This window comes from Monodon monoceros, unplaced genomic scaffold (assembly GCF_005190385.1).
Source record: "Monodon monoceros isolate NGI ecotype Baffin Bay Population unplaced genomic scaffold, NGI_Narwhal_1 Super_Scaffold_12, whole genome shotgun sequence".
Taxonomy (NCBI): domain Eukaryota; kingdom Metazoa; phylum Chordata; class Mammalia; order Artiodactyla; family Monodontidae; genus Monodon; species Monodon monoceros.
The window spans coordinates 37366368-37391120 of NW_021703768.1; the positions used below are offsets into that span (position 1 = coordinate 37366368).

At 36.1% G+C, this 24753-nt stretch overlaps 1 long non-coding RNA gene and 1 pseudogene across 1 annotated transcript in view; one reads left to right on the plus strand and one right to left on the minus strand.

The window, feature by feature from the left end:
* Positions 1-21779, plus strand: part of LOC114893338 — a 196541-nt gene extending 174762 nt beyond the window's left edge. Inside the window, exon 4 of the long non-coding RNA XR_003792864.1 lies at positions 21680-21779. This is a non-coding gene — a long non-coding RNA (uncharacterized LOC114893338). The remainder of the gene's footprint in view (positions 1-21679) is intronic.
* Positions 11090-11423, minus strand: LOC114893336 (annotated as a pseudogene).
* Positions 21780-24753: the final 2974 nt, after the last annotated feature.

The following is a 24753-nucleotide window of genomic DNA, read 5'->3' on the forward strand; positions in this document are numbered from 1 at the left end:
CTGAATTATTGGAAGTGTTTCCTAATTCATTTTCCTGTCTCCTCTTATATCCCTCAACTCAACCCTCAAACTTCCTGTCAGAATGATTTTCCTAAAGGGCAAATTATTTCATATCACTTCCTTTTTCAAAACCCGGCAATGACAATTGCCTTTAGGAAGCACAACCTCCTTCGTATTGCATGTAAGATCCCCGATGATCTGGCCTCTGCCTACCATCTCTCTTCTCCTCTCTGAGAAGTTTATGTTCTGCGGAATTTTGAGGGTCTTGAAAGTGCAGGGCCCTCTCTCACTTCAATGCCTTTTACATTGTTCTTCCCTTTGCTTGGAATGTGCTTCCTCACTTTGTCCTAAAAAATTCCTCTTCCTTCTTCAGAGGCTCAGAGGTCTCTCTACATCCATAAAGCCAAGCCATCTCATTTTTGTTCCCCTTGGAGACAGTCATTCTCTCCCTTTTCTTTGTTTGCAAATACTGAACGCATAACATGGTATTTAAATGGTGTCATAAAGATCTTTTTCTATGTACGGTACTTGACATGACATGGCATGAAATTCTCATTTTCATTGGATGTTCTTTAAGAGTGCATGCTCCAGAAAGAGACTGTGTCAGCTCAAATCCTGCTCTGCCATTTACTACCCCTTTGATCCTAGACGATGTGCTTTATCTCTCCGTACCTCCATTTCCTGACCTAAAAATGGGGATATTAATAATAATGTATTATACTTCAGGCTCCAGATTATTAAATGAGATAATGCATATAAAGAGCATAAAACAGTACTTGGCACTTACTGAGTGCTCAGTAATTTATTACTTATTAGCTACTTTATTATTGTTATAATTTTCATTTTAAAATGTAATCCTAATAACTGGCCAGAGATATTAATAATAATAATAAATACTATGATTATTGTTGCTAGCACTATTATATAGTCTGCCAGAATCTGAAAGAGAAGTAGGCTAAAAGGACCCTTCATGGTACATGAAAATCTGAAAAAGACATTTATGAATAATAAATAATTAATAATAATAATTAGCATTAATATTATATAAGATTAATATACTGTATAATAATATAATGAACCATAGATCATAAAGTTAAATATTTTTCATTCATTATCACATAGCACTAATTGTCATATTCATATTAAACTTACATGTATTCTCACTCCGCATATCAAGATACAGCTATTCACCTATATATAAACAGCAGGAGGAAGAATGAGAGACTTAAAGGGTCAAAATAGGTCAAAGATGGTAAAAATAAAGTCTTGGATAATTGAGTATTATTACTTTTTTTAATAGACTGCTGTCTCTTCAGTGTCTATCTCTGGAAAGCCAGAACATTTGTTATAATGTATGTATAGTCATTTAAAAATGATTTTCTCTGTTTCCAGAGAACAGTTTGAAGCAATCATTTGCTTATGGCTCATGACTGACCAAGAATGATGACTCATATGCAGAGTGCTGGCCATTTTCTTCTTTATTTTGATACAACAGGGAGATTGCAACTCTGTAAAACAGTTAACTCTTGTAATCATTTAAAAATACATTTTTATCTCATCTGCTCTGATTGCTAAAGTACCTATGTAAATTTTGTTAAAACTCATATAAAGTCAAAAAACATAGTTACTGCCAAACCGACAAAACACCAAGAAGCTGATCAGTTTTGTGAAAGTTTTTCAAAATTATTAATCTATAAAAGCAAGTGGCAATTTACAGGTCTTGGATAGTCCGTTGCTATGCAAGCTAGAGTCTAACATGTCAGTGGGACCAATGTGCTAAGATATGGTATATGGACAGACTCTACTGCTGTTACTTTGTGGTTGTATTGATGATACTTCAATGCGTGGGACTGTTGTCTGTCTCTAGAAGCATTTTTGTCCCTGGTATACATGCATGCTGTGGTTTTGCACTGTACAGGTAATAGTGTCCCTTAAAACTTTAGTTTAAAATAACTGGGGAAGTCTTCATGTTAGAAAGAAATGGAGAGCTGCATTTTCCCCAAACTAATAGTGATCAGCTAAATTATAACCATAAAATTTTATAATTTGACATTTTTCAAAAGTAAAATTAATGAATTAGAATTAAAGATTCACATAGATTAAAAAAAAATCTTCCATTGGGGTTAACCATTCGTTACATTAATAAGAGTAATTTTAGTGGCACGGTAGAGGTGGAATTCAATTACAAGTGAGTTGAAGAAGAAAGAATGGGCAATAACTAAATGAAGGTGAATGTCAAGATTTTTGCTACAACCTTGACTGTGAATAGAAGAATGATTTAAGGAGGTGCCTTAAGAGGCATGTATGAAGTGAGACAAACTCAGGAGAGGAGGAAGAGAAGTATAATGATAGCCTTAGACAGCAGGGTCACCTCTCTCTCAGATCAGAGGAAAAAAGGTAAAAATTGTAAGGTTAAACGTGTATGTTGTGGTGAAACTATGAGGAGGGGAAATTGAGTGCATTAATGCCTGAAGACCACTCTTTTTCTAAGCAGAAAATGCTAAAAGTGAAGGTGATCTGAGTAGGACAGGTACTTAGGGGAGGCTCTGTGTTTCTGCCCCTTCAATTCCCTGATCTATCAACTTCATATATCTCTTAGTATTTCTACTTACTTGTTGTACCTGCATTTACATATGTGATAGCTGTTGGTATGGTGTACTTTATTCTGTTTCATTTTCCCCAAATTGTTTTACTAATTTTTAATTTTTAATTTTATTACTGGATCTATAAAGAAATAAAAAAGAAGTAAAATGAAAACATAATCTCAGTTATATCTAGTTTATCTGAGATAGTTAAAGAATACCTTTCCCTATGAATATATTTTCCATATAACTGAAACATAACCCAAACTAGAAAATTAGAACTAGAAAAATAGAAAATAATCATTTTTGATGGGAAACTTTTTAAAGTGTTTGATAACATTAGCCTCATGTGTCAGTAATCTGGGGAATATACTTTCCTATCTGAGTTCTTTCACTTTTTCCCTAGTTTCCCAATAAAAGGTGCTGTCAAATGCTAGGTGTGTAGCCATGTTAGGACTTGTACAAAGCTGACATATGAAAGTAACAAGATAGAAACACCATATCTGGTTTATAAATACAATTAAACCATCTATTTATAGTAAATGTCAATATATAGCTAGTAAATGGCTCTAGTATGAAATATACATATGGCAAAATGTATGTTCCCCAAACCTTACAAATCACTGTTATTTGCATTAGAGTATCTTTATATAGCATAAGAGAGTAGTGCTCTTAGATATCTGCTCACTGGCTACCTGCCAAAGCTCTCCCTGTCATCTTTCCAAAAAGATTCCTGATAGAACTTAGAAGAGTGGTTTTTAAAAGTTAATGTGCTTAAGAATCATTTGAAAATCTTGTTAACAATTAGGATGGATGGGTCTTGCTCCAGAAGTTCCACTATCAGAAAACTGCTCTTGTTAGCAAATTCTCCTGGTAATTTGGCTACATGTAGTCCTTGGAACACACATCTAGATGGCTAATATTTTCTATTTATCTCTATCAACTTAGCTGGAAGCAGGCTATATTCCTTGTAATTTTCATCAGTAGCCAAAGATTTTTTTAAGATAATTGATAATCTTCCTCACAGACAACTTTGAAATTACCTTCTGTTAAGACCTAGTCCCTGCCCCAGGGCTGCTCTGTTATGCAACATTAAGCATTCTATACTTATTTGTATTATTTATTCATACACACACTATAATATCTTATGCATAGCATTTGTGCAATTGTCTCTATATGATACAAAAATCACATTTAATTCAAGTTGATTAAAACTTTGTTCTACATGTCCTTATCTTTTTAAACAAAATAAACTCACCATAAATTAAATGATTCCTAATAGCACCCATTGTTACACTGTTAGGCAATACAATTTTTGTCTTCTTTTACATTTTTCTGTGCCATTCCCTATGGGTGTCTTGCCCATAGTAGGTACTCAGTAAATATTTGTGGAATAATCAAGTTAATTGTATGGTAAATAAGAATCCAAAGGCTATGATTTAGGGCCTAGAATTAAAGTATAGGTCTTCAGTGCAGATTGATGACATTCCTTTAGCAATGATAAAACTATGTTTTAGTTTCCCAGTTTCAGAAAGTTAAGGCTGATGGAAAACTAATTATTTAAAGTGTTGTAGTTCTATTTTTTGTTATTAAAAATAAATTCTCCATGTTCACACATTTTTATATAAATACTTTATGAATCAATTACCTTCCAGTTCTTTGTTTAAAAATGAAAATTACTTATTTGTAATCTATTATTTGAGTAGGTAAACAAACAGAGCATGGTTTTTTTTTTTTTTTTTTTTTTTTTTTTTTTTTTGTGGTATGCGGGCCTCTCACCGTTGTGGCCTCTCCCGTTGCGGAGCACAGGCTCCGGACGCGCAGGCCCAGCGGCCATGCAGAGCATGTTTTTAAAATATAGCCTTTTTGTATAAAGATATGTAAAAACAGACCTTTATATCTTCTTAGTAATTTCTTATCATGTTGTGGAAAATAGCCTATCATTACTGCATAATATAATAATTTTTCTTTTTGTGAAAAGCACTTTTTAATCCTGCAACTTGTATGATAAAATATCACTTGTATTTACTAATTTAGGGTTCTAGAATATATCTTAAATTTATATATTACCTGTTACAAAAACTGACATTTAGATTACACTTTAGATGTTATCTTTAACACGCTACCTTAATTGAGGTCATCAGCATTCCTACGTGATGAACTTGATATTACAATATGAATATTTTATGCTGTAATTTGAAATTCTCTGAGCCATCAATTCATAGGAATTTGTTTATATGCATTAATGTGGGTCAGTGATCTGTGTCTCTCCCTGGCTATTTGTTTATTGGAAGAGAAGAAGGACGATGGAAGATAAATAACTTTTTTTTTCCACATTTGTTTCCTCACAAAGATTTAGTCATAAATTCAACTGTAAAGCAATTCAGTCAGTTCCCTAAATCAGAAATGAATGGTTGCTTTTGGTATAAAGTTATACTCTGCTAATTTAATGACTTGCTCATATATGCTGCTCATTTCTTGTATAGGAATAAAATCAAGTTGGAAAAAGGAAATAAAATTTCACAATATTGACTATAGTACATGTTGCTTCTTTTTGAAGCCCATAGTCTTCTTTAGCACATTCTAATTAATTTTAGAGGTAGAAATAATTGATAAATTTCTTATTCAATTCAAATGAATAGTCATTGAGATTAATACTGAAGTCTCTGCATCTCTTGATATGCTTTAGGTAAGCATAAACCTTATGATTTCTCTTTTTTGTTGAGTGGGTACACAGAAGCTGCTATAATTATGTAGAACCACACCCTTCATATAAAACACACATTCTACAGTCCTTAAACAGAGGTTGTTTAAAGCACATAGCACAAATTTGATTTAGACAAGGTAAGGCATTCTTGAGTTATCCAATAGTTTGGGACGACCATGATAAAAACCTGAACTAGATTTCTGCACCTAAAATCTGCCTCTGCCTGTCCTTTGCTATTACCACAGGGGATTAGGGATGGGTGAACCCAGCCGTGTTTTGGGTTCATCAAACATCTTGAACTGCTTTTCCAATGTTCTGGGTTAGGCAAAACCCAAAATGTGTTTTGCCAAGCACATTTTCTCTTAATTCTTAAACCCAGGAGTATTTTAAGGTAAATTTAATCCATATGCTTCTGATTCATTTACACTAAACTCATCAAAATGTTCTATCTTAAGAGCTATCTAATGTGCAAGAAGCTTTTTGAATATTTTATAAGCCTTTTAAAGTCAAATTCATTGGACTTTTACATTCAGATGGGCCAAGAGCAAGTGAACTCAGACCCCAAAACAATCAAGTTTGGTTGCAAAGTCTAAAACATCAAGGTTTGTGATGGTCCTAAACTTGGCTGTGCATAGCTCAATCCCTGGTAAGAATATATATTAACATTATTTTTGTACAATGTAGACTGTGTAACACAATGAATAGTGAATAAAATGCAAAATAAGGCATGGAAATATAAAGAAGCCAAGTGACAAATAATTCAAAGCAGACTGAATGTCTGTTCTTTAGCAAGAACCATGCACGAGCTAACATAATGGAGGATGACACTGCATCTGTTTTCATTTTTCTTTCTTTTGGGAAGACTTTCTTCTTTTCGTACTGTATTTGGACTTTTCTACAGTTCTCTTCCATTCCTATCTTTTGGACAGTCACAGAACTTACAGCTAGCATTGTAGCACTAACATTAAATAAAAGAAAATTATGTTTAATTATGTTTAATATCATAAAAAAGGGTTCGTTTTTGTCATGAAAAAGGTAAAATTGGATTACTAACTTTATTTCTTAAGATATTATAAATTTTAGGTTTGCAAAATAACGAACAGGTTGAGATTCATTATGAATTTCACAAATCAAATTCACTATCAATGCCCCAACTCTTGTAAATTTAGGCTGGATAATACTTACTAAAATTTGTAATAAATAAGAATCCCATTTGATTATATATAGGTAAATTCATTTTGATCTCTTTTGATTATTTCTATATGATTTAGAAGACCAGACTATATTTAAGATTTGTACATAATGGTAGTTAGGGGCTTAGCTATGTACATAAGAAAACTAAGCAGTAAAGTAGAATAAGAGAAAGTAGAATAAAAAATTGGCATGGAGAAATAATTTATTACATGCTAAAAAGCTAAAATCTTGTTCCTACTTTTCAGTTATGAACATTTCTAAAAACTAGACCCAGACATTGAGTAAAGTTAGATAAAAATCAATAATAATTTTAGCATAATCTTTGCACATAAGAAAAGTTTGTTTTTCCTACTGTTGTTGTGGTCTCAAAAAGCATTTTAGTGGCTTTCCAAATATCTCTTGTAATAAGACACAAATGATAATAAATATCTTTATAATCAGTATCTCAAGCATCCTATATTCCCTTTCAGCACTTTCTCAGAAATGTTGAGGAGTGACATAAATGAACACATCAATGGAGAGTAGGAGGTAGGAACAAGTATATTGCAGTGAGATTGAAATTCTTTACTAAAATGACACACTTGAACATTTTTTTCCCTTTCTCTATATACCATATTTTTGTTTAATAACGCCATACTCAGATAATAGTTTTTAAGAGTTAGGGCTTTGGCAGTAGTATATTTTAGTGTTCAACCCTCACCAGCTGGTTAACTTTGAAAATTTTTAAATCATTTTTTAACCTCAATTTTCTCCTCTGTAGAATGAGGACAAAAAGCAGGATTCTTAAAATTATTGTAAATGACAATATACATGAAAAGCTTAATATCAAATGAACTTAAGACCATGTGATAAGTGCCAAATAAATAGTACCTGTAAGATGGCCAATCTACTTTTTTTTTTTTTTTAACTCTCAGGGATGGATTATCTACTACCAAAAAAGGTAATGCCTATTCCAATTATGCAAGACTTCTTGCTGTGTCAGCTTGGCTAAGTTACAGTCCCCCTTTATTCAACCAAAAACTAACCTAGACGTTTCTATGAAGGTATTTTCTAGATGTGATTAAGATCCATAATCAGTTAGTTGCATTTAGGTAAGAGAAATTATCCTACATAACCTGAGTGGGTCTGATTCAATCAGTTGAAATGCCTGAAGAGCAGAGCTGATGCTTCCCTGATGAAAAAGAAATTCTGCCTATGGACAGTAGTATTTGACCCTGACCAAGACTTCCAGCCTGCCTTTCCCGATAGCCTGCCCCGTGGATTTTGGAGGTGCCCAGCCAGTCCCCACAACTGCATAAGCCAATTCCTTGCAACAAATCTCTTAAAACAGATCTCCTGTTTCTGCTTCTCTGCTTGAAAGCTGGATGTTGCATGAATTTATTCAGCAAACACTTACTAAGGGTTTTCTATGTCTCAAATCAAGTATTATTCTAGAAACCAAGGACTCTGTACAGAACAAATTAGATATTTCCCCTGTCATCACTGAACCAACAGAGGATATTTCCTGAGATAAATTATATATAAATAAATATTTAAATTAAAATAATAAAAAGTGCTTTGAAGTAGAAGAGATAGAACATTATTTTAATATTAGCCTTTTTAGTTTCCATATGGAACCATTTAAAATTTTTTCTAGTGAATTTAAATCATACTTATATCTTAATTCAGCGATTGTTTTGTTTCTGTGAATCTAGGGTTTCTATTATTTAAATGCAAATGTAGATTTTCTTCTAAGTGGAAAAAGTGTAAAAATTTAAGCTTTCTGAGTTTAATGTATTCAGTGAACAAACATTGATACATTGATTGAGTGCTTCTAGGTATATGAAATTGAGGTGAACAAGGCAGGGAAGGGCCATTTTACCTGCATTAGGATCTAATGTGTTACCCAAGTGATTGTCATTGTCATTCTTTTTTATTGTATTGTCGTGTAGCTAATATGATGTGCTCATTCATGTGACTACAACATAAAAAAACTAATACTTTCAGTGGGAAATACTTAATCATTAAGTGTCTTTATCAGAATAATTAGAAGATCCTTTAACAAGTAAAAAGAATTTTCATCATTAAGCGTTGAAAATAAGGATGAAAATTTTGAGATTTGGTATGTGTTTCTTATTTAAATCTTGAAGGAATAAACAAACACATCATCAGTAAGCAAATTTGAAGGGGATCCAACCCTTCAAATAGAAAGTGTTACAAATAATTTTTCTATTAAAAACATTATTTTCAATTTCTTCTACATTATTCCAATATCACAGGCAAGTTAGCCTTTAAATCATGTGTGCTTAAATTCACAAAAGTTTATTACAGTTTCTCATTTATAATTTCACAAAATTTTCCAGAAATTAGCAATTTGATTGGAAAAAAATGAAATGTTTTCCCTTTTCTTTGATTGTCTGTGAACATACAGCTCCTGCCCCCGTGAGCAATCAAGAGGACCATTTTACATGCCTGCTTAAATTTCAAAGTGCCAAGCCCTTTAGTGGCCGAGCCCTAGCCTGGAATTTGATCAGATATTAATCAGACTTAAAAAATAAGAGCTGGGGACTTCCCTGGTGGCGCAGTGGTTGAGAGTCCGCCTGCCGATGCAGGGGACACGGGTTCGTGCCCCGGTCCGGGAAGATCCCACATGCCGCAGAGCGGCTGGGTCCGTGAGCCATGGCCGCTGAGCCTGCGCGTCCGGAGCCTGTGCTCCGCGACGGGAGAGGCCACAACAGTGAGAGGCCCGCGTACCGCAAAAAAAAAAAAAAAAATTATAACTTTTCGTAAACATGTTTTTCAATTACCCTGAACAGAAAGGAAATGTAATATGGAAATGTCCAATTTCTCAGACTTTAGTAATTTCGAAGGTTAAAACAGTTGCTATATTGTGAATGTCAACAGCTTTCTAGGAAGAATATTAAAGGAACAAATTTTCTACATTAAAAGAACAAATCTTTTCGAGGATTATTCACGTATAATGAAACAATTTAACTATCATAGAAATTGGAGCCAATACAATTGGTAATTGATGTCATTAAACTACTGCTTATTGCAGATTTTACTCATAATTGTCATGAATGGGCTGTTGGTGTACCAAGAAATCTTAAAGTTGTTTTTACTTTTACAACTAGTTTTATATTACAGCCATTCAAATATTTATAAAAATTCAAACATTTGTAATTATATATTATAAATTATGAATTAATCTTATCCCTCATATAGACATTCTTAGCTCTTCCTTACTCCACTCTACCCTACAATTAGCTCATTTTCTATTTAAGTCATGATGGAACCTATTGCTTTATTGTGTGAACCCTCTGAGCCAAAACACTCTTCTCTAATTAGCCTAGTTTCATAGTCTTTTGAAAATGCAAGTACCCACAAATTAATAATGCAGAACTCCTTAGTAATTCTCATGAAAAGGATTTTATGTAAAATTAAGGAAATATAAAAAAGACCAAAGCTCCCAAAGCACCTCACTTAAATGCTATGTAGTTTGCAAAGAGCAATTAAAGTGATTCTACACGTTACTTTCCTTCAGTTTTTCTTCTTTGTAAACATGTCCGAGTAAAACAAATGTTTACACACAACCAAGCAATAGATCAATATGGAGTGAAGTAAGGAAGAAAATATTGAAGGAAAATCTGTAAGCAGTTAGAAGACATGGAATTTTGAACCTTAAGCACCATGGTCCATAATGAACAAATCATGCCAGACCATGATGATAGGCCTGTTTGATAGAGTTGCAAAACTAATTGGATGAAGAGGATGGAACTGATGTCATGTATTTGGGCTTCAGTGAAGCATTTGAAACAGTGGATCATGAACTTTTAGTTGCAAATTAATTATAATTGTTTTGGATGAGAACAGAGTCACATGGATTGGGAACTGGCTGAAAGATCATAAAAATAATAAATGGCAATGAATCCAGCTGAGGATAACTGCAGCAGGTTTTCATAATGGTCAAAGTTTTGTAAATCTCTATTTATTTGTTGCTTAAGACTATTTTTCCTCAATAATTTCGAAGTAGAAGTGTTTTCAGAGGTACCCAATATAGTACCCAAAGAAAACAATCAGATCAAAATATGAGTTCATATGAATCAATATCTAATTTAGAATTTATGTTTGACTTAGGTTGACTTTTGAAAATGTTATATAAAAAAGTAGGAGTGCATAATATTCAGGCAATAACTAGTATCAATAGAACAGAATATTTTAAATATTTTACATGTTATTAACTATGTCTTACCCCCTTAGTAAAGTAAGTTCAGTAGCATCTCTATTAGAAATGTATCAAAGAAAAAAACTAATCTTTTAATTTTTATAAATAATGCCTGTGATTTCTCTATACTTGTTTAAATTAAATGGATTTTTATAGTAATAGGAGAACAGCATAACATATTTAAAACATAATATACACAATGCAGATTATTTTTTAGTTTTTTTTAAAAATTCACAATACAACTTTTTAAAACTGCTAGGAGACTATCAGAAAATAACACTGAAAGTTAGATTCTTTTATGAAAGAAGAAGGAAATTATATATATATATATATATTTTTAACACCCAAATCGCTTTTATTGGAGGGAGATGGGGGGAACAGGAGTGGGGGAAGGTTCTTCAACTACACAGCTTGTTGATTGGCACTGCTTCCTGAGTCCTGCGGCTTCATCACACAGAGCAGGCAGCTCAGGTGGGCTGGAGAAAGGCTCAATGCACAGGGCTTCAAATGCTTCATCTGCCCGGAAGGCTAGCTCCACAGTGGCTGCGGCCTGAGGCCTTGCTCTCCGGCTGTTGAAGCTACACTCACCCAATGTCCTCCCGTCGTCCAGAAGTTGGTCGTCCTTGTACAGCTGCTACTCTTCCAGCAGCCACTTGAGCTCGATCACGTTGCTCTGCTCCTTGACATCCGTGAAGATGGTGGTCTTGTGGCAACAGATCATGAGGAACACCTCCATGGCAGTGGAAGCCTCTCCCCGAGATTTATAGTGAAATACGACAGAACAGCTTTTCCGAATTGTGGGCTACGAGATAATTTTAGAAGTTATGCAATAAAGTTTTAAATTGTATGCATTTGCCTATATTAGGGGAAAAAGGGATTAAATGACATAAATATTACTTAAAATATATTTGAATTCAAACAAGTACGTTATCTCAAGAAAAATATTCAGGGCTTCCCTGGTGGCGCAGTGGTTGAGAGTCCGCCTGCCGATGCATGGGACACGGGTTCAGGCCCTGGTCTGGGAAGATCCCACATGCCGTGGAGCAGCTAGGCCCGTGAGCCATAGCCGCTGAGCCTGCTCGTCCGGAGCCTGTGCTCTGCAGCGGGAGAGGCCACAACAGTGAGAGGCCCACGTACCGCAAAAAAAAAAAAAAAAAAAGAGGAAAAATATTCAGTGAAAGATTGTACAGTAGTATAAAATATGCCAAAATTCAGGTAATTGGTACACAGAAGACTAATGTTTGGGAAATGTTGCATTTAAAAAGCCAATATTGTCTTACCCATTGAACCAAAGATAGGTTTAATTACATGAAAGGGTAATGTACTGAGACCAATACTGGCAAGATTCTCAAGGAAAAATAAGATTAAAATGTTAAACAAATAAACAAAAATAAGTTTCATAACATTCTATATAATCCCGAAATTTCCCACCTCCAGCAGACAGCTCATTTAATTAAACAATATTCCATTAAATTTTTACCATCACAGCAAATGAACCTGAAGATTTTCCTAAGATTTAACCTAATGAAGTGATAAATTCTGACTTTTTTACCCTTCCAATTTTTAAACATCAATAGAATGAAATAAAAGCGCATTAAACTTAGAATAGAAAAAAATTATTGTCACCATGAGGTTTACTTTAAATGAAAAGAGTACATTTGCTGCCTGTAACTGAACACTTAGTTGAATGGAAATTACTGCTCTAAGATTATATCACCACTTATTTTTATTTATAAAACCTAGAAAGATAGAGGCACAAGAGAGCTAGAGTAAAATACACACATTGAGGAAAAGGCAGATTTTAAAATATTTTACCCAAGCAGAAGCAACGGAAACTTTTGGTGTGCACAACAGCCTCCCAAGGTTAAAGGTGGGATTTACATCACTGGTTGTACTTAAAATTCACCCTGAAGAGCACTGAGGCCAACATTTAAGAGAATTCTCACAGGAGAGATTAGATGACCTGTCACGGCTTTCCATTTCATATTTACATGATTTTGTTGTCCTAATAATTATTCTTTTGGAAAACAACTTGCTGGCAACTTAAGGTTTTAGTTTTATCGTTGGGAGTTGTCTGGCTGTGTTCAGCTAGAGTTGAGCTGTCATGTCTAAAATGGCGAAGTTAGGAAAAGGTACACCATGGATCCCAGCCTTTCCTTGAGCATTTCTGCTTACAGAGGCAGTGTTAATAATTCTCAGCTTTTGGGAGGCTTCCGGGAAGATGGCGGAAGAGTAAGATGTGGAGATCACCTTCCTCTCCACAGATACACCAGAAATACATCTACACATGGAACAACTCCTACAGAACACCTACTGAACGCTGGCAGGAGACCTCAGACCTCCCGAAAGGCAAGAAACTCCCCACGTACCTGGGTAGGGCAAAAGAAAAAAGAATAAACAGAGACAAAAGGATAGGGACGGGACCTGCACCAGTGGGAAGGAGCTGTGAAGGAGGAAGGGTTTCCACACACTAGGAAGCCCCTTTGCTGGCGGAGACTGTGGGTGGCGGAGGGGGGAAGCTTTGGAGCTGCCGAGGAGAGCACAGCAACAGGGTGTGGAGAGCAAAGCGGAGAGATTCCCGCACAGAGGATCAGGGGCAACCAGCACTCACCAGCTCCAGAGGCTTGTCTGCTCACCCGCCGGGGCGGGTGGGGCTGGGAGCTGAGGCTGGGGCTTCGGTCGGATCCCAGGGAGAGGACTGGGGCTGGCTGCGTGAACACAGCCTGCAGGGGATCAGTGCACCATGGCTAGCCGGGAGGGAGTCCGGGGAAAAGTCTGGACCTGCCGAAGAGGCAAGAGACTTTTTCTTCCCTCTTTGTTTCCTGGTGCGCGAGGCGAGGGTATTAAGAGCGCTGCTTAAAGGAGCTCGAGGCGGGCGCGAGCCGCCGCTAAAAGCGCGGACCCCAGAGACAGGCATGAGACGCTAAGGCTGCTGCTGTCGCCACCATGAAGCCTGTGTGCGAGCACAGGTCACTATCCACACCCCCCTTCTGGGGAGCCCGTACAGCCCGCCACTGCCAGGGTCCCGGGATCCAGGGACAACAACCTCGGGAGAACGCACGGTGCGCCTCAGGCTGGTGCAACGTCACGCTGGCCTCTGCCGCCGCAGGCTCACCCCGCACTCCGTGCCCCTCCGTCCCCCAGGCCTGAGTGAGCCAGAGCCCCCGAATCAGCGGCTCCTTTAACCACGTCCTGTCTGAGCGAAGAACAGAGGCCCTCTGGCGACCTACACGCAGAGGCGGGGCCAAATCCAAAGCTGAGCCCCTGGGAACTGTGAGAACAAAGAAGAGAAAGGGAAATCTCTCCCAGCAGCCTCAGAAGCAGCGGATTAAAGCTCCACAATCAACTTGATGTACCTGCATCTGTGGAATACATGAATAGACAACGAATCATCCCAAATTAAGGAGGTGGACTTTGAGAGCAAGATGTATGATTTTTTCCCCTTTTCCTCTTTTTGTGAGTGTGTATGTGTATGCTTCTGTGTGAGATTTTGTCTGTATAGCTTTGCTTCCACCATTTGTCCTAGGGTTCTAGCCGTCCGTTTTTTTTTTTTTTTTTTCTCTTAATAATAATTTTTTTATTTTAATAACTTTATTATATTTTATCTTACTTTATTTTATTTTACTTTATCTTCTTTCTTTCTTTTTTTCCTTCCTTCCCTCCTTCCTACCTCCCTCCCTCCCTTCTTTCTTTCTTTCTTTCTACTTCAACTAATTCTTTCTTTTACTTTTTCCTCCCTTTTATTCTGAGCTGTGTAGATGAAAGGCTCTTGTTGCTGCAGCCAGGAGTCAGTGCTGTGCCTCCGAGGGGGGAGAGCCAACTTCAGGACACTGGTCCACAAGAGACCTCCCAGCTCCACATAATATCAAACGGCGAATATCTCCCAGAGATCTCCATCTCAAAACCAGCACCCAGCTTCACTCAACGACCAGCAAGCTACACTGCTGGACATCCTATGCCAAAGAACTAGCAAGACAGGAACACAACCCCACACATTAACAGAGAGGCTGCCTAGAATCATAATAAGTCCACAGACACGCCAAAACACACCATCAGACGTGGACCTACCCACCAGAAAGACAAGATCCAGCCTCATCCACCAGAACACAGGCACCAGTCCCCTCCACCAGGAAGCCTACACAACCCACTGAACCAACCTTAGCCACTGGGGACAGACATCAAAAACAACGGGAACTACGAACCTGCAGCCTGCAAAAAGGAGACCCCAAACACAGTAAGATAAACAAAATGAGAAGACAGAAAAACACACAGCAGATGAAGGAGCAAGATAAAAACCCACCAGACCTAACAAATGAAGAGGAAATAGGCAGTCTACATGAAAAAGAATTCAGAATAATGATAGTAAAGATGATCCAAAATCTTGGAAATAGAATAGACAAAATGCAAGAAACATTTAACAAGGACCTAGAAGAACTAAAGATGAAACAAACAATGATGAACAATGCAATAAATGAAATTAAAAATACTGTAGATGGAATCAATAGCAGAATAACTGAGGCATAAGAACGGATAAGTGACCTGGAAGATAAAAGAGTGAAAATAACTACTGCAGAGCAGAATAAAGAAAAAAGAATGAAAAGAACTGAGGACAGTCTCAGAGACCTCTGGGACAACATTAAACGCACCAATATTCGAATTATAGGGGTTCCAGAAGAAGAAGAGAAAAAGAAAGGGACTGAGAAAATATTTGAAGAGATTATAGTTGAAAACTGCCCTAATATGGGAAAGGAAATATTTAATCAAGTCCAGGAAGCACAGAGAGTCCCATACAGGATAAGTCCAAGAAGAAATATGCCAAGACACATATTAATCAAATTGTCAAAAATTAAATACAAAGAAAGCATATTAAAAGCAGCAAGGGAAAAACAACAAATAACACACAAGGGAATCCCCATAAGGTTAACAGCTGATCTTTCAGCAGAAACTCTGCAAGCCAGAAGGGACTGACAGGACATATTTAAAGTGGTGAAGGAGAAAAAGCTGCAACCAAGATTACTCTATGCAGCAAGGATCTCATTCAGATTTGATGGAGAAATTAAAACCTCTACAGACAAGCAAAAGCTAGGAGAGTTCAGCACCACCAAACCAGCTTTACAACAAATGCTAAAGGAACTACTCTAGGCAAGAAACACAAGAGAAGGAAAAGACCTACAATAACGAACCCAAAACAATTAGGAAAATGGGAATAGGAACATACATATCGATAATTACCTTAAATGTAAATGGACTAAATGCTCCCACCAAAAGAAACAGATTGGCTGAATAGATACAAAAACAAGACCCATATATTTGCTGTCTACAAGAGACCCACTTGAGACCTAGAGACACATACAGACTGAAAGAGAGGGGAGGGAAAAAGATATTTCATGCAAATGGAAACCAAAAGAAAGCTGGAGTAGCAATTCTCATATCAGACAAAATAGACTTTAAACTAAAAAATACTAGAAGAGACAAAGAAGGACACTACATAATGATCAAGGGATCAATTCAAGAAGAAGATATAACAATTGTAAATATTTATGCACCCAACATAGGAGCACCTCAATACATAAGGCAAATACTAACAGCCATAAAAGGGGAAATAGACAGTAACACATTCATAGTAGGGGACTTTAACACCCCACTTTTACCAATGGACAGATCATCCAAAATGAAAATAAATAAGAAAACACAAGCTTTAAATGATACATTAAACAAGAAGGACTTAATTGATATTTATAGGACATTCCATCCAAAAACAACAGAATACACATTTTTCTCAAGTGCTCATGGAACATTCTCCAGGATAGATCATATCTTGGGTCACAAATCAAGCCTTGGTAAATTTAAGAAAATTGAAATTGTATCAAGTATATTTTCTGACCACAATGCTATGAGACTAGATATCAATTACAGGAAAAGATCTGTAAAAAATACAAACACATGGAGGCTAAACAATACACTACTTAATAACGAAGTGATCACTAAGAAATCAAAGAGGAAATCAAAAAATACCTAGAGACAAATGACAATGGAGACACGACGACCCAAAATCTATGGGATGCAGCAAAAGCAGTTCTAAGAGGGAAGTTTATAGCAATACAATCCTATCTTAGGAAACAGGAAACATCTCGAATAAATAACCTAACCTTGCACCTAAAACAATTAGAGAAAGAAGAACAAAAAGACCTCAAAGTTAGCAGAAGGAAAGAAATTATAAAAATCAGATCAGAAATAAATGAAAAAGAAATGAAGGAAACAATAGCAAAGATCAATAAAACTAAAATATGGTTCTTTGAGAAGATAAACAAAATTGATAAACCATTAGCCAGACTCATCAAGAAAAAAAGGGAGAAGACTCAAATCAATAGAATTAGAAATGAAAAAGGAGGAGTAACAACTGACACTGCAGAAATACAAAAGATCATGAGAGATTACTACAAGCAACTCTATGCCAATAACATGGACAATCTGGAAGAAATGGACAAATTCTTAGAAATGCACAACCTGCCAAGACTGAATCAGGAAGAAATAGAAAATATGAACAGACCAATCACAAGCACTGAAATTGAAACTGTGATTAAAAATCTTCCAACAAACAAAAGCCCAGGATCAGATGGCTTCACAGACGAATTCAATCAAACATTTAGAGAAGAGCTAACACCTATCCTTCTCAAACTCTTTCAAAATATAGCAGAGGGAGGAACACTCCCAAACTCATTCTACGAGGCCACCATCACCCTGATACCAAAACCAGACAAGGATGTCACAAAGAAAGAAAACTACAGGCCAATATCACTGATGAACATAGATGCAAAAATCCTCAACAAAATACTAGCAAACAGAATCCAACAGCACATTAAAAGGATCGTACACCATGATCAAGTGGGTTTTATTCCAGGAATGCAAGGATTCTTCAATATACGCAAATCAATCAATGTGATACACCATATTAACAAATTGAAGGAGAAAAAACATATGATCATCTCAATAGATGCAGAGAAAGCTTTTGACAAAACTCAACACCCATTTATGATAAAAACCCTGTAGAAAGTCGGCATAGAGGGAACTTTCCTCAACATAATAAAGGCCATATATGACAAACCCACAGCAAACATCGTCCTCAATGGTGAAAAACTGAAACCATTTCCACTAAGATCAGGAACAAGACAAGGTTGCCCACTCTCACCACTCTTAATCAACATAGTTTTGGAAGTTTTAGCCACAGCAATCAGAGAAGAACAGAAAATAAAAGGAATCCAAATTGGAAAAGGAGAAGTAAAGCTGTCACTGTTTGCAGATGACATGATACTATACATAGAGAATTGTAAAGATGCTACCAGAAAACTACTAGAGCTAATCAATGAATTTGATAAAGTAGCAGGATACAAAATTAATGCACAGAAATCTCTGGCATTCCTATACACTAATGATGAAAAATGTGAAAGTGAAATCAAGAAAACACTCCCATTTACCATTGCAAGAAAAAGAATAAAATATCTAGGAATAAACCTACCTAAGGAGACAAAAGACCTGTATGCAGAAAATTATAAGACACTGATGAAAGAAATTAAAGATGATACAAACAGATGGAGAGATATACCATGTTCTTGGATTGGAAGAATCAACATTGTGAAAATGACTCTACTACCCAAAGCAATCTACAGATTCAATGCAATCCCTATCAAACTACCACTGGCATTTTTCACAGAAATAGAACAAAAAATTTCACAATTTGTATGGAAACGCAAGAGACCCCGAATAGCCAAAGCAATCTTGAGAACGAAAAACGGAGCTGGAGGAATCAGGTTCCCTTACTTCAGACTATACTACAAAGCTACAGTAATCAAGACAGTATGGTAGTGGCACAAAAACAGAAATATAGATTAATGGAACAGGATAGAAAGCCCAGAGATAAACCCATGCACATATGGACACCTTATCTTTGATAAAGGAGGCAGGAGTGTACAGTGGAGAAAGGACAGCCTCTTCAATAAGTGGTGCTGGGAAAATTTGACAGGTACATGTAAAAGTATGAGATTAGATCACTCCCTAACACCATACACAAAAATAAGCTCAAAGTGGACCAAAGACCTAAATGTAAGGCCAGAAACTATCAAACTTAGAGGAAAACATAGGCATAACACTCTATGACATAAATCACAGCAAGATCCGTTTTCACCCACCTCCTAGAGAAATGGAAATAAAAACAAAAATAAACAAATGGGACCTACTGAATCTTCAAAGCTTTTGCACAGCAAAGGAAAACATAAACAAGACCAAAAGACAACCCTCAGAATGGGAGAAAAAATTTGCAAATGAAGCAACTGACAAAGGATTAATCTCCTAAATTTATAAGCAGCTCATGCAGCTCAATAACAAAAAACAAACAACCCAATCCAAAAATGGGCAGAAGACCTAAATAGACATTTCTCCAAAGAAGATATACAGACTGCCAACAAACACATGAAAGAATGTTCAACATCATTAATCATTAGAGAAATGCAAATCAAAACTACAATGGGATATCATCTCACACCAGTCAGAATGGCCATCATCAAAAAATCTAGAGACAATAAATGCTGGAGAGGGTGTGGAGAAAAGGGAACCCTATTGCACTGTTGGTGGGAATGTAAATTGATACAGCCACTGTGGAGAACAGTATGGAGGTTCCTTAGAAAACTACAAATAGTACTACCATATGACCCAGCAATCCCACTACTGGGCATATACCCTGAGAAAACCATAATTTAAAGAGTCATGTACCAAAATGTTCATTGCAGCTCTATTTACAATAGCCCGGAGATGGAAACAACCTAAGTGTCCGTCGTTGGATGAATGGATAAAGAACACGTGGCACATATATACAATGGAATATTACTCCGCCATAAAAAGAAACGAAATTGAGCTATTTGTAATGAGGTGGATAGACCTAGAGTCTGTCATACAGAGTGAAGTAGGTCAGAAAGAGAAAGACAAATACCGTATGCTAACACATATATATGGAATTTAAGAAAAAAATATATCATGAAGAACCTAGGGGTAAGACAGGAATAAACACGCAGATCTACTAGAGAATGGACTTGAGGATATGGGGAGGGGGAAGGGTAAGCTGTGACAAAGTGAGAGAGAGGCATGGACATATATACACTCCCAAACATAAGGTAGATATGTAGTGGGAAGCAGCCGCATAGCACAGGGAGATTGGCTCAGTGCTTTGTGACTGCCTGGAGGGGTGGGATAGGGAGGGTGGGAGGGAGGGAGACGCAAGAGAGCAGAAATATGGGAACATATGTATATGTATAACTGATTCACTTTGTTATAAAGCAGAAACTAACACACCATTGTAAAGCAATTATACTCCAATAAAGATGTAAATAATAATAATAATTCTCAGCTTTTGGAAATGAAGAATAAGCACTACATTTTACCTTACAGATGGAATAATAATAATGACATTAACTCTATCTACAAACATCTCCTACTTCACCATAATTCTTGGTTTGAATAACGTCATGACCCTTGTGTTATCATATTTTTGCTTGAAACATTAGCATTTACTTATTGATTCATTAATTCTTCCATTTAGGAAATATTTCCAGTGTCTACTCTGGTAGTTGTGCTGGATATTGAAAACATCGTAATAAAAAATACACATCCTTGATGCCACCAGAGGGCATAATCAGGCAAATGAGTAATTATAATAAAAGTATTAAGTGCTCTGATTAGAAAGTAACAGATATTTTGGGACTATATTGTGGGACACCCAGCTCAGCCATCATGTTGATCGCAGAGGTGATGATAAAAAGTATCTCAGAGCAAATAATATATATGTATGATGTGTGTGTATATATATATATATACATATAGCATATATGAACATATACATAATACACATATATGCTATGTGTATATATGCTATGCTATATATACCTCTCCAAGGTAAGAGAGTATGAAATATTTAAGGAGACAAAAGATGTTTAATATGCTACAGAGTAGAGTTTGAGAGGAAGATGATAAAAGATGAGGCTAGAAGGACTCCAAATGTTGCCTACTCTACAACTCCAGGGGCGCCATTCACGTGGACTGCGTCACCCAGGTGAAAGAAGTAGTGATTTTAGTTAGGCTAGAAACAGTGAGGATGGCAAGAAGTAAAATGAGCCAAGAAATATTTAGGAGGCAAATTAAACAAGCCTTAATGATTGGATACGGAGAACTAAGAAAAGGAGAGAAGATATTTTGCTTTATCAATTGAGGTGTAGATGGTACTGCCTTTAACTAAGATGAGAAACATTGAAGGAAAAATCGATGTCAGGTTAAAAAGCTTTCTTAAGGTGGTTTGAACTTGTTGACCTTGAGGTATGCCTGGGAACTCTAAATGGGTATTTATTGCAGGCAGTTGGATATGCAGATTTGCAATTCAGAAGAGGAATCTAGATTAGATACATGTTTTGAATAGATGATAATCGAAACCATAGGAATTAGAAAAAATTGAGAGGAAGATTAGTCTCTTTTGTGATTTTGGATAGGATTATAGCTATATAATTCTAGATTTATAATAATTATTGAAGGATATTTACAGGAGTAGATTTTATAATTTACTTTGATAATCCACATTTTAGCTTAACATCCATGCGATTTATTGACTCAATTTTCCAAAATAGTATAGAAATACAGACACTACAAATAAGCAGAGGGAACCAGCCCGTTTTTGTTGTATATATTTATAGTTTCTGCAATGGATATGTAATTACTTTTATAATCAGAGACAAGTAGATGCTATTGAATGTCTTTCTAAATTATTTAGGGGAATAGATAATAATTGGCTCATTTCTGATAGCTGAAACACTCTTTGTTTTTAAGAAATTAAATGAAAACATGAGTAAAAATATGGAAATCCTTAATTTATTTAATAAAAGTATTGGTATGGCCCTTAAACACTTAGTTGGACAGCTGAAAATATTGATATGGGTTTCTCTTCTTCTTTATCAGCTTACCCTATTGTGGAGATAAGAATGAATAATAAAGTACCACACTACTGAGAGAAGGAAGAAAAGCAAAGAAGTCATAATTATGAAGGAGGCTATTTATATTCCGGGTAAGTGACAATTATTTGCCTATAATTAATGTTCTTTTTGGTACCTTACAAAAATGTGAAGTAAGAATGACTGTAGTAGATACATTTTTCTTTATAACATAGATTGCTATGAACAATATAACACAGTCCTGTGTATTGTTCTCAATTTGAAGATGATTTATTTTTGATCACTGGCATGTGGTTGTGTATATAGAAATCCAAAACAAGTGAAGCAATCAGTCCATCAATTGGTTATTTTGTTTACATGAAATCAAAAGAGTTAGCTTGACTGTTTCCCCCCTCCTTGGATGTTTGGGCATTAAATATGTAACCCAGATGTCAGCTGGGGCCACCTTGTCTTCCTTGAGACCTAGATAAGATTGCCTTGAATCTTGATACCCACCTTGTGGAAGGAGGAAACACTTTTCAAATGTCAGTGAAATCCAGGTAGCTTGAGTTCTTAATGGTTACTCTTCCTCCAGCCTGTGTCTAGGTTTCTATGTTTCCTGTCTCTTTTATCCACCATATCATTCCAGATTTACACTCTGAACTATTTTTTTTTCCACAAAACAAAAATGTAACCCATGCAAATGAAACATTCGTGAGTGTAGAGAACTTTTTGGAAGATTGGGACAAGGGGATTAAGAGGGCAAAGCATTTACACTGCTGTAAGAAGAATGACTCTACATTTAGTGTAAGGCTACCCTGATCCCCTCAGTTATCTTTCTTGATGGAAACTTCCATCAGTCCTTCAGCCCCTCTGGAAGTGTGCTCTGGAATAAATTTGCGAATTTATCTATACATCCCAAGATTTAAGTAATAGTATTGTTTATAATAGCAAACATTGGAAACAAAGTTTCTCATATAAGAGCCTAATTAAATCGATTAGGATAATCCATACAGTGTGACATTGAGCAGTCATTTAAAAATAATGAAAATATGTACACCCTTGAATGGAAGAGTTTCCAAGTGATATTATGAAGTAAAAAACATCAGGGTGCAAAATGATGTCTGTGGCATGTTTCTATTTTTGGCAGTAAATAAATATATTTTGAACTGGAAGAATACACCAAAATTATAATAGCATTTCCTTTTAGGGGGAGGTACTGTGTTAGTGGGAACGACTATTCCTTTCATTTTTGTACTTCAGTACTGTTTAATTAAATTCAATTTAAAGAAGGTATGTTAAATTAATTAATAGTGGATTGATTTAAATAAATCCTTTTATTATCTCATTTAGAATAGCTGAGTCACTCCTATATGGTTATGAGAAAAAGAGCTGCTATTAAAATAAAATCCAAAGTTCTTTACACCCTAAGTCTGGACACCCTGGCCTTCCTGGTGCCTCGCCAACTTGCCGCATCTGTTCCCAAACCAGATCCCTTGCACTTGTTCTTCCCTCTGCTTCCAGTTCTCTTTATCTGCTGCATCACCTCATTTGGGTCTTGATTCAAATGTCACCTCTTCAAAGATGCCTTCTGTGGCCAACCTATCCATCCTAAGTCCCCTAACCTACCTAGTTATTCTCTGCCTTGTCCTATTTGCTTCATGGCACTTACCACTCCCTGAAATTAAGCATATATGTGTGTCTCTGTGTGTGTCTCCCCCAGTAGAACATTAACTTTATGAGATCAATGGCTTTATCTGTTTTGTTTGTTGCTATAACTTCAATGCCTGATAGTAAGCACTTAATGAATGCATGAGTGAATGAATGAAGGAATGAATAAGTTAAGGGGTCCACATGTGCCCCCTGGGTCTTATCTTCTATAATCCAGGAGTTTATCAAGAATAGTTTCTTTCCTAAGAGGGACTCATGTGTCAACTCTTAAATATTACACTTAGTTTTGAGTATTTATCAATTTATACCATGTAATTTGACAGGATTCAAGAATTGGAGCAAGTTTTGATAAACTTGCTAGAATAAATATAAGCATAATTCTAAAAAGTTGAACCATCACTAGGTGCTGTACATATGCATTATTTTAGTTAATCCTCCCAATAATCAGATGAGATGGCCCCTATTATGATATTTATCATATTATAGCTGATTTCAGATTCTCAGAGGACTCATATTCTCACAAATCACTACAGATTTCCTTGATTGAACAGGGCATGTTTTATGAATTTTTCCCATTGCAGGAAAGAAAATGACAAGATCTACTAAATTTTTGAGCAGAATAGTAAGATATGGTCAATTGAATTATAGATGCATGCTCAGTGGTAATGGTTCTGTTTTTCTCAACACATCTACATACATTTCATAGAATTATCAAAATAAACCAATTTCAGTGTGTTGAAATTCCATTGATGGTGATTACCAGTGTTTGAGAATAGTTTATAGCCGTGGAACAGATGGAAAAAACATTTTTAAGGAACACTTATGGAGCTGAATGCTCCAGGTAAGACTACTAGCCTCTCCGTCTTTCCCCAGCCAACGACACTGCTAGTCTCACCACTTTAACTGCAGCCAGAAACAAAATTCAATAAATAATGCATAATTAGAATCAAATAGCCACCTTGCCCTCAGAATAAACTGCATTATGTCTTTCATTCCTTTTCTCCCTCAGTTACCCCCAGAAATCCAAGCCTCCAAGGCCTTCTACCATCATGCAGAGTCTTAGCTTTCTGTATTCTCTAACCTGACCAAATTAGATCATCCCAGGCATCGGTGTCTCTATTTGTATTGACGTAGATCTTCCTTCTTAGAGCATGACTGTCTTTTGCCTCAGTCATGCTAGAAACCAATACTATTCTCTTAAACGTGAGTTCCACCCTATTCTCATCCAACCATTGCTGAGAATAATCAAGATAGAATGTACCAAGCAAAGAATGGGGAAGGTGAGTCCATTATGAGAGGTCTGCTAAGGGGAGAAGAGAGTTTATTGCAGAGAATAGTGGAAATATAGAATTAGATACAGTAGGCCTGTATTAAAAACCAATTTCCTTTAAGTAGTTTGGACTGTATTTTCAAGCTAACTTTTTAAGCAGG